This window comes from Hibiscus syriacus, unplaced genomic scaffold (assembly GCF_006381635.1).
Source record: "Hibiscus syriacus cultivar Baekdansim isolate YM2019G1 unplaced genomic scaffold, ASM638163v2 tig00111502_pilon, whole genome shotgun sequence".
In the NCBI taxonomy this organism is placed as follows: domain Eukaryota; kingdom Viridiplantae; phylum Streptophyta; class Magnoliopsida; order Malvales; family Malvaceae; genus Hibiscus; species Hibiscus syriacus.
This window is the reverse complement of record NW_024063105.1, coordinates 254,922-265,717: the sequence shown is the minus strand read 5'-3', so window position 1 is coordinate 265,717 and position 10,796 is coordinate 254,922. Positions and strand designations below refer to the sequence as shown.

Genomic DNA, 10,796 nt, shown 5'->3' with positions numbered 1-10,796 from the left:
TTTGCATCTAGTTTGTGCCGGGAAGTAAGACAGTCTTGCTACAGCACAGAGAGCCATTTATGCACACCGAACTATTCTGTCTGCTGATTGCCATCGGACGAATAAGGATATAGGGAAAATGAGGGGAGCTTGATTTTGGATATGTTACTTGAATGCAACACACCATTCTAGAATTTAAATTTATTTTTCTTATTAAATATGATCATGACCTGAAATTGAAAAGTTGAAGTGGAAATCTGATAATGTCCTAAAAAACTAACGAGTCCACACATGCTACATATATTACACTCATCCCTACACCTTATTCCAACATTGTAAGACATCAACATAACCCGTACGTACAGCATAACAAACCCATAGAGCTTAGCAGTTTGCCCTCTTAACTGTTAACCTGACGCCCGTAAGGGATTCGGGTCCACAATTGCAGCCAACCAACCTTATGGCATCAAAAGTTATCATCGAGAATTGTGGATAACAGCAGCCCTCGAACAAATTCACATCTTTTTGCCTTCTCTTCCTGATCTTTGACTGAAAGAGGAGTTGACTGCACATTTCTGTTATCAAAGCCAAATATTAGAAGAGAAGGCTGATAAAAGCTTTAGGAAAAGTTCATTGCCAGAGGAGAAATCCAATACTAGATCATCATCAGTCTCATTGGAATAAGGTTGCGATACCGAAGCAGATGAGAAAGAATAAATGCTAACCGAAAACTGAGAGACTCAGCCTAAACACTATTAAACCATTCATATTAGTAATATGGTAAGGCAGATGTACAATTTGACACTAGCATAGAGTTTTATAGCCTGCTCCAACTATCCTGCTTAAAAAACTGACCAATATGCGGAACTTTGAAGAGAGGAAAATAAAGACCGTGTACAGAGATGGGGTCCTTGACTAAAGATATAGGCTGAAATCAGTAGTTCGAACCAGCAGGTAGAGATCAAGATCAATGGCAATAGAGGTCAATCTGCTTAGTTTTTGCTTTAACAAGTGTAATTTTAAGAGTTGAATGAATCCTCCAAGCACATGACATAGCGCTGAACATCTAGTTCTATTTTCTTGGGAGGCATAATAAGTATTTACATTTCAATATTAATAAAATAAAGTCATTGCATGCTAATAAATTAAATGTATGTTGAATTTGCCTCCTTTTCTCAAAGAATGGCATTGTAGATGGCTTCTCCTTGAGAAAAAAAAAGGGCAACCAGATTTTAAACAAGATTCGCCACTTTGTCTACAATTTCAAGTTAGTAACCTAATAAAAGACCACGTAAATTAAAAAGAATTGCATCAAGCTACCGGATGATAGAAAGAACAATAAGATTCTAAACACACTACAACTTACCTCTCTGACTTATTAACACCTGAACTTTTCTTAGTTAAGCTTATTCCGATAGAAAACTGAGGCTGAACACTAACACCATCATCAACCATGGGCAAAATAAACGAAGACAACAATGGATCAGGTGCGGAGTTGGATGAGGGTGCCATACAAGAAGAACTTCCAAAGAGGGACTGCATGTTTCCTTCTTGCAGCTCCTTCCTCAGAAGAGAAAGTGTTGAATGAGATCCACTTCTACGCGATTTCCGTTTGCGCTGCATGTAACCACTTGTTAAGGAAATGAAGATATATGAATCGGGTCCTAACAATGAAGCAACTGTCGTACAACAAAGGCCACAAATGAAGGTAGGAATGCTGCTACTGCCCCACAATAGTGGGATGGGGGCAGAGAAGTCTTCTTGCATACCAAAGGTGATAGATATTCTAGTAAGATTGAGATCCAATGGTAAAATTCTACAAAATTTAGCAGAGTCCAACATGATTTCAAGGTAGACGTCACATAAAGAGCAACGGATTTAAACAACTTAACCATGGATTCCAAAGATATTTCAACATAAAGAATAGTAACTAGATATGCACGGATACCTTGAATATATTTCCATGTTGTAAGGTTATATGTGCAACCATATCTACTCCCACCCTCAATGCACAGACAGGACATACCTACAAATAGAAGCAACCATTCATCAACAAGAGTTTAGATTCAGTAAACACTATCCCAATTATAATAAAACGCTCTCGCACACCGAGCAACATAAGAATCTATAAACAATAACTACAAAACTCCTTTACATCAAACTTACATATAGAAGGCCAGTCTACTATTTGTCAAGCCAGGCAAGGATTAATATAAAATGTGTAAATCAACAAGGGAGCTAATTTTTCCAGTTACCTGAACTGGAGCTTGTAGTCCAAACTAGTTCATATTATAACCATTACAAGAGCCATTTAAGTAAAATAGCAACTTTTGAAGCAAAAGCTTAGAACTTCAACAACTTGGATCCATAACAAACAACCCAGTTCCTTTTAATTGGACTCATAATAATTCACAGCTTAACTCAGTTAAGCGAGCTTTGAATAATTCTTAACTAGAAGTACTAACAAGATAAACTTGCTTATAAGTTATAGAAAATATCAGAATTAAAGAAAAAGGGGAAAAAAGGATTGAGAAATACCCCATTTTTAGCTTCCGCGGGATGCACATCATCAATGTGACAGCACAAGCCGACGATATCGAAATACTCTGAACAAAAAGGGCATGGGAATTCCTCTCTTAAATCGTCTTCTTCATCCATTTCTTCAAACCCCATAAACATATCTGCACTTTCAACCCATTTCCAAACATTAAATCAACTCTTTTAGAAGGCAAAAAAAGAATATACTAAAAAGACTAATCTTTTCTTAAAGGGTTTCCAAGTTTCTTTCTTTTTTAATGGTTTTGAAGGCCTACCAGATCGTGATTGAAGAGCTGATTGATGATACCTCCTAGTGGTTGAAGAAAGACAAACAGTCCATGAATCAGCATCCACTTTTAAATCAGTTAAATTTCAACCGAGAGAATAAGAAAAATGAAATACTAAATTTCTGGGGTAAAAAATCAAATCTTTTATACTCTGATCTTGGCTTTGTGAAGTTCAATTAGCAAAAATCCAAGAAACTAGAAAGGAGGCAAGCTAGGTCTTTGGGGTTTGATATTTGAGAAAGAGAAGCAGCTGCTTTTTTTACGTGGAGATGGAAATAGTAAGTGTTAGCGATTTTATATAAAAAAAAAATCTTAATTTATTTATCTTTAAGGTTTTATTCTAATTCATGAGTATATCAATATCTAATAAATTTAAAATTAAATTATTTTAAAATTTTTAACCGCTTGCTCCCTTTTCTTCTTTAGCTGTTGACGGAGACACCAACTATTTTTTTGTCGCTAATATTTCTTAATTTATTTTCTTATATCATATTTTTATTTTTTTTAGTAATTTTATTTTATAATATATTTTACTTTGTTTTTATAACACAATTTTTTATACGTTTTCGGTCATTTGATCGTTGTTTTCGGTGAAATTATTTCTTGCTTTAATTATGTGTGAACTTGTTCAGATATAAATTAGTTTAGCTTAATGGTAAAAAAAAATTATTAGTAGGACAATAAAGGATCGTCAACGTTTTGCAGTAAGGGTACGGCCCCCATCGGTCTGCCACCGTCCTGGGTAGATGTTTCTGGAGAAATAGCCGCCAATGTGCAACGTGCGCGGGCTAAAATGGCCGAGTTAGGCAAGGCTCATGCAAAGGCTTTAATGCCTTCATTTGGTGATGGTGAAGAAGATCAACGCAATATTGAGAATCTTACTAGTGAGATAACCAATCTGTTGACGAGATCAGAGAAGAGATTACAGAAACTCTCTGCTACTGGAACTTCTGGGGATTCAAATGTCAGGAAAATTGTTCTGGTAAGGCCTAGTGGCTATCAAATTCATTTGTGAATTGTGAAGCTCTATGTTCAGGTCAAGAAATGTAATTCATTTAAGCAAGCATTCGTATGTCACTTATTCATTTAGCATGGCGATTATTTCTTGCTTCTTGGTGTTTTGTCTATTGCCTATTGGCCTAAATTTTACAAGTAGCAGGTTTTGGAGAGAATGATATTAACATGATGCAGTGTCAAGTGCTCCTCTCTATCACCTTTGTTGGCATCTTTTAGTTTTCTAGCCCATACACCTGTGTTTTTGGAATGTAAAAGATAGTACATAGTAGTGTCCGACATCTGGTGTTATTCTTTGATTCTCCAAGGGCTCTGGCATTTTACATGTGTTGTTAATCTCTCAAAGATGTTCTATTCTGGATTGTACTTTTGTTTGTATTTCTTTCTTTCGATGCTTTTCTTCTTTTCGGCAGCGTCAACTTGCCACTGACCTTCAGAACCTTTCAATGGAGCTCTGGAAGAAACAATCAACTTTTTTGAAGCGCCTCAGGCAGCAGATGGAGGTAATAGAAGAAACCTTCCTCTTGGCAATACAACATGTTACTGTATTTTATTAAGTTCTGAATTCTAACTAGTCGAACAATTCAAACTTAGTGCTTGATGTTTTCAGTGTAATTAAATTATTGGTTTCTTGTGTATGATCAGGAGCTGATATGGAGATGAATCTAAATGGGAATAGATCTAAAGAAGAAGATGATGAATGGGATGATATGGTATTTCTTTAAACCATCTCCTGTTCATGTTTCCATTATATGATCCATCCGATCTCATTTCAGTAAAGATGAGTTTTAGGGTGCTAAGCTCAAATATCATGTTAGGATCTTGGAGCTCAATTGTATTTTGGATATCAAGATATTATGTCTTATATTTGATTTCAGTTAGGTGTCATATTCTAATCTTTCACAGTTATGTTATTTAGATGTTTAATGAGTCAGATGGCAGAGCTAAAACAAAGTGAGGCATATACAGTTGAGAGGGAAAGGGAGATCCAACAGGCAAGTAGTGCATTACTCACAATACATTTCTTATTTGAGCTGCTCTCATAGCTATCAGGTGCTATTTATTTATATTTACTTAAATTCTTTTTTGTAGGTTGTGGAGTCAGTAAATGAACTTGCTCAGATTATGATGGACCTGTCAGTTCTCGTGATTGATCAGGTAGGAATCCATCAGCTCTTGCTAATAGGGGTTCCGAACTTTTCTGGTATCACTAAATGCACTTCTCTCATCCAACCGGGCACCATTATTGATCGGATAGACTACAACATTCAGAATGTTGCAACTACAGTTGAAGAAGGCCTCAAACAGCTACAGAAGGTCCTTTCTGTTTTGTCCAAGTATCGATCTGAATTCGTCTGTTTCTCGTGACTCTTTTCACATTCTTATATGGATTGGACTTTGCAGGCAGAGAGAACACAGAAACAAGGAGGAATGGTGATGTGTGCTTCAGTACTTGTTGTCATGTGCTTTGTCATGCTAGTCCTCTCTCAAGGAGATATTCTTTTGATATGCAAGCATGGCTTATCATGACCATGTCCAATTTGACCAGCGGTTTGAGCCGGTGAAACGAACCGTCCAAAGCCGAATCTGTGTCCTCGGCCAGCTGAAGAATGTGGTGAAAAGATGTCCCAGCGTCTGTATAGAGCTTATGATGGATTCTTTTTCCTTGGAGAAGAGCTGTATTCTTCTGATTTGACAAGGAAAGATGAATTGTTTTAGGGTAGTTTCCCATGAGTTGATTTATATCAATTTCTATTGATTTGACTAAGAAGATTACATATTATATAAGAATCCTAGCTATATTTTCCCTCCTCAAATTTGATACCATAAGGTAGACATTAGATTTTAGTTATTGGAGGTAAGAAGCTTGGGATCAACAACTGTTACTTAGTGTAAGTGTCTTATACAATTTTAAGACTGCTAAGGTATCTGCTTTCGTAGCTCAGTTGGTTAGAGCACCCGTTTAGTAAGCGGGAGGTCTTGAGTTCGACTCTCAACGAAAGCATTTTATTTATTTTTCAATATTATCATCTTACACCATTGGACAATGCCTTTTATGTGCTAACTTTCTCTATGTTTTGCAGCTTGTAATACCTGGGTGGCTGTAAAAGCCAAAGAATTGATGTTTTTTTGTCAGAATAACTCACAGTTAAGACTTTCAGATTCGATTAACAGCTACTCGGCGTGCCCGACATGCATTAGTTAAGACTTCATCATGTGAATGAACAAGACCTACCAATGTAGGAAGTGCAGGCTTAACCAGAACAACAAATAAAGGATAATCAGTAGGTTAATAAATAATAAACAAAAGTTACTTTCAAAGGTGATTAGGCTATGTTGCTTCTACAAGGAGACCGTGGTTGCGTTTCTTATTTTCTTTTCATTGTTAATCATGCCGGAAATACTAAAGATCATCCGAGTGGGACTCATATTTCAAGGGTCGCTTTAAGTAATTAGCACATAACCAATGTTCACAATTATATGCATAATGTAAATGACTTTTAGGTTCAAAGGACAAGCAAATGGAGTTGCATGATGATCACAAGATATTTAAAGACATATAGTATAACTAACTCTAATTATTATAGTTAAAAGAAACATATTTAAGTAAATACTACCATATATGTGGAAATAACTCAAGTCAGCAAGTCCAATGACTAATAAACTGATGGAAAAGTAAACTGAATTACATGCTCCCAGCTTTCTTCTTCGATGGGACACCGGACACTAAAATTGATTACACGTTTTGATGGAAAAGTAATGAACAATACGGTTACCACTTGTCATTTGTTTCATTCCCCTCATCAATCTATGAATGGTGTTTTTTGTTTTCCAATTTGATAAAAGGTTTGTGAATATTCAAGTCTAAGAGCATTGACTGACTTATATTAACCCTCTTTTCCACTTTTGTTTTAATAGTCGACTGATTTTTCAAAGGAAGATGTTTTCTTTCAGTTACAGGCTTACAGCCATAGAATAAATGAATAGTTGACAGTGAAGATTAAATAACATCCTGTTGGTTATTTCCTCATCGGAGCTCCACCAGAACTTGATGATGATGATGCTAAGATCCAAACATCTCTTCTTTAGCTTCTTGGTCCTTGCTTTATCTCTATCCTCATATGTTTCTGATGCTAGACCAGGCAGAAGCAACCGGCGCGGCCCTTCTATGTGTGGAAACGTTGAAAGCAGTTGGCCTTTTCGACTAAAAGGTCAGCCTCCCAAGTGCGGTCATAACTGCTCAATTCCTCGCAGTTCCATCCCTTGGTACAATCACTATCCTGAGAACATAATACGTTGGTATCCAGCTTACATCATGTATCTTGTAAATTGCACGACAAAGATGAACTCTTCGGTTTATGTTGATGCTTCTCGTTGCCGAACAAATAGCTCTTCATCTCCATAGACCTACTTCTACTTTTCGGGCTCCAATTCAAAAATATCTGATTTTCATGAGTCGTGCAGATTTGTAGCCCAGCTCCCATTCATGATGTCCAATATTAGTGGCTTATCCACTTTTGATATTTACATAAACCTGTTGACAGGCGCCGACGTGTCATGTAACATTCCCCACATATTTTGGCCTTCAAACCCGATTCTCAAAGTGTAATAGTTATCTACGATTCGTTCTTTAGATTCTTTCATATATTTTTCACGGTCTTATTAATGGGTTCGTTTCTTTTTTTGGTATTCTGGACTGCTACTGTTGGCGGAAATTCTGCTATCTTCGGCTTATGCATATATACAGAACAATCTGGCCTTTGTTCTTCCGGGAACCTTCGACCATATCTTTGGAAAAGGTTAATCTTTCAGATTTGATCATGTATTTTATTTTAATGGTTTTGCTTTTGCTTTAGGCTCTGTATTCAAGTATGTAATTCTTCCTGTCCCAACTTTTGACTATGTTTATATAGTTCAACGATAAAGATTTGTGTTGAACTGAAGTACAAATTTTAATTGAAATATTTCAAGTTTCAACTTAATTATGAATGCTCATGTATTCTTCTGTATGTGATTTTCTTGGGGAAACAGGCATACTATTAGCAACAACTTTGCTGGGAATATTTTGTTTGATTGCACTTGTTACACACACACGTGTAGGAGAAGACATTTATCAATGGATGACACTATTGAAAACTTTCTTCAAAGTCAAAACAATTTCATGCCTATCCGATATTCTTACCGTGAAATAAAAAGAATGTCAGAAGGTTTCAAAGTTAAGTTAGGCCAAGGAGGGTTCGGTTCTGTGTTCAAAGGAAAGCTTCGTAGTGGTCGGTTGGTGGCAGTAAAAATGCTTGGCAAATCCAAAGCAAATGGAGAAGATTTCGTCAGTGAAGTGGCCACAATCGGAAGGATTCATCACATGAACGTAGTCCAACTCATTGGATTCTGTGTGGAGGGATCGAAACGAGCACTTGCATATGATTTCATGGTGAACGGATCTTTAGACAAAATCATATTTTCAAAGGAAACTTGCAGTTTAAGTTCGCCAAAACTGTTGGAGATTGCACTCGGTGTGGCTCGAGGGATCGACTACTTGCACAAAGGATGTCAAATGCGGATTCTACATTTCGACATCAAACGGCACAACATTCTTCTGGATGAAAACTTTGTCCCCAGAGTATCTGATTTCGGTCTTGCGAAATTATATTCGGTGGATGACAGTATCATCTCTCTCACAGCTGCTCGTGGTACAGTAGGATACTTTGCTTCTGAATTGTTCTACAAAAACATTGGACGCATCTCATGTAAAGCTGATGTTTATAGTTTCGGGATGTTTATAGTTTCGGGATGTTATTAATGGAAATGGTGGGAAGAAGAAAGAATCTGAATATATCAGTTAAGCATTTGAGTCAAATTTATTTTCCATCATGTATATATGATCGATTTGATCAAGGGGAGAGCATGGGGTTAGGAGATGTGACTTAAGTTGATGAACAGATTGCGAGGAAAATGATATTGGCTGCATTTTGGAGCATACAAATGAAGCCCACTAATCGTCCATCGCCAAAAATAACATAAAATGGTCATTCCACCACCATTAATGTTCAAGTCATATATACATAATCTATACATGAGTTTAAAAGGATTCTATGACATGTCACACGTATACGATACTCGATTAATGTTCAAGGGTAGCTAGAAATCACACATAAACTTACTTTCATAATGATTCACATGTGATATCATGTTCATGTATCATAACTTTCATAACATATTGAGCCTTAAGCTTCATAATTAGTCCGGATTAAACATTGAATACCTTGAACATACTTGACATATAAAGATCCTTAACTTGTTTTCATCATATGCATTTTATAATAACGGACATACATACCAAAGCAAATCACATTTGATTCATGGAATTCTTATTTCATAACTAAACTTACCAGAAACTTAGTCGGAGATCAATATTTATAGGGAATGATGTAAGATTTTATGTTCGAGAGGTGAATTTATAAAATTTTGATAGGGATGAAAATAAATTATTAATAGAAAATACAAAAAATATTCTAAAATATACGAGAGAAGAGTGGACGGCAGTGATTCCTATCATTCTTGATCGGTTCCATATCAACTAAATCTCGAGTCAACCAATCCTATCATTTTCTTACAGTCATGCTCAGAACCAGGACTCAAAGGGAGACAGAAGACCGAGTCATCCGGAAATTCGGTTGAATTTGAGCCAGGTTTGTCAGAAGGGAGTAATGAAGGAATGAATTATGTGGGTCGCTAATGGGTGCTCTTCCATTGCTACTGGCAAACTGTATGTAAAGCCCGACCCACTTTTTGTCATAGGTGGTGTCTAAGGGCACTTTGATTGATTGTGCCAGCATTTGTCCTTAATAATTCTGAAATTCATTACACGATTTTCTCTAAAGATTTCATATTCGAATAATCATGTCTGCATAATACGAGTGCATTGTCAATAAATAAATAAAAATTCTGAACAAGTATCACCTTACAATCGTTCAGAACAATTAAAAGAAACTCATAGCATCTGCTTTCATAGCTTAGTTGGTTTGAGCACCTTAGTAAGGGGGAGGTCTTGAGTTTGACTCTTACGTATACCATTGGACAATGCCTTTTATATGGCGACTTTCTCTAGGCTTTGCAGCTAGAAATGGAAACGTTTCTTATTTGATGCTTTCAAGGGATTCGAACTACACCTCGTAACTTCAACAATGTATGGATTCACTGTTTTTTCATGGTTAATCGTCCTACACCCTTTTGTCGATGCCTTTTACCTGGTAACTTTCTTTATGTACTGCAAAATGTTTCTTATTTGACGCTTTCATCGGCTTCCAACTGCACCTCGCATCTTTTTTAACAGCGCATGGATTGAAAAAAGATCGAGGTCGACACACCAGATAAAGCAGATGGGGTGTTTGTTCAGGCCTTGAACTTGAGCATGATTCGGCACTTAATTCCATAGCCTTTTCACCAATTTCAAAGTTATCATGAAACCAAAAATTCACGTTAAAGCCTGAAGTTACACGGCTCAGAGAAATATATGAAGCCAAGACAATTGTCTTTGCACTCATCACATGTAATAAGCCGACCAATCCCAGGGCGATATGAAGCTTAGAGGTTAAGAGGATGGCTAGAATGAAAAAGGTTGTTGTATCTCGTATGGCAATTTAGCACATTTTTCATGTGGGTAAAACTCATGACATGTTTTACAGATGTAGCTATAGGACCATTAAATACCAGCCGACAACCGTAGCAAAATGTGTGCTTCAGTACTTGTTATCATTTGCTTTGCCATGCTAGTCCACTTAATCCTCAAGGAGTTTATCTTTTGATATGCAAGCATGGCTTTTCATGAACAAATCCATTTTGACCCGCGGTGTGAGCCGGTGACACCGACATGTACATAGTCAACATTTTCCTTGGCCAGCTGAAGAATGTGGGGGAGAAGATGTCCCAACATCTGTATAGAGCTTATGATGGATTCTTTTCCCTTGAAGCTAAGAG

The 10,796-nt window shown here is 36.7% G+C and overlaps 1 non-coding gene and 3 pseudogenes across 1 annotated transcript; 3 read left to right on the top strand and 1 right to left on the bottom strand.

The window, feature by feature from the left end:
• Positions 1-168: 168 nt before the first annotated feature.
• On the bottom strand, positions 169-3,061 carry LOC120163885 (annotated as a pseudogene).
• Positions 3,062-3,073: 12 nt separating this feature from the next.
• Positions 3,074-5,348, top strand: LOC120163882 (annotated as a pseudogene).
• Positions 5,349-5,749: 401 nt separating this feature from the next.
• On the top strand, positions 5,750-5,823 carry TRNAT-AGU. Its single transcript has one exon. It is a non-coding gene; the product is annotated as a tRNA-Thr (tRNA).
• A 1,661-nt stretch (positions 5,824-7,484) lies between these two features.
• LOC120163881 lies at positions 7,485-8,762 on the top strand (annotated as a pseudogene).
• Positions 8,763-10,796: the final 2,034 nt, after the last annotated feature.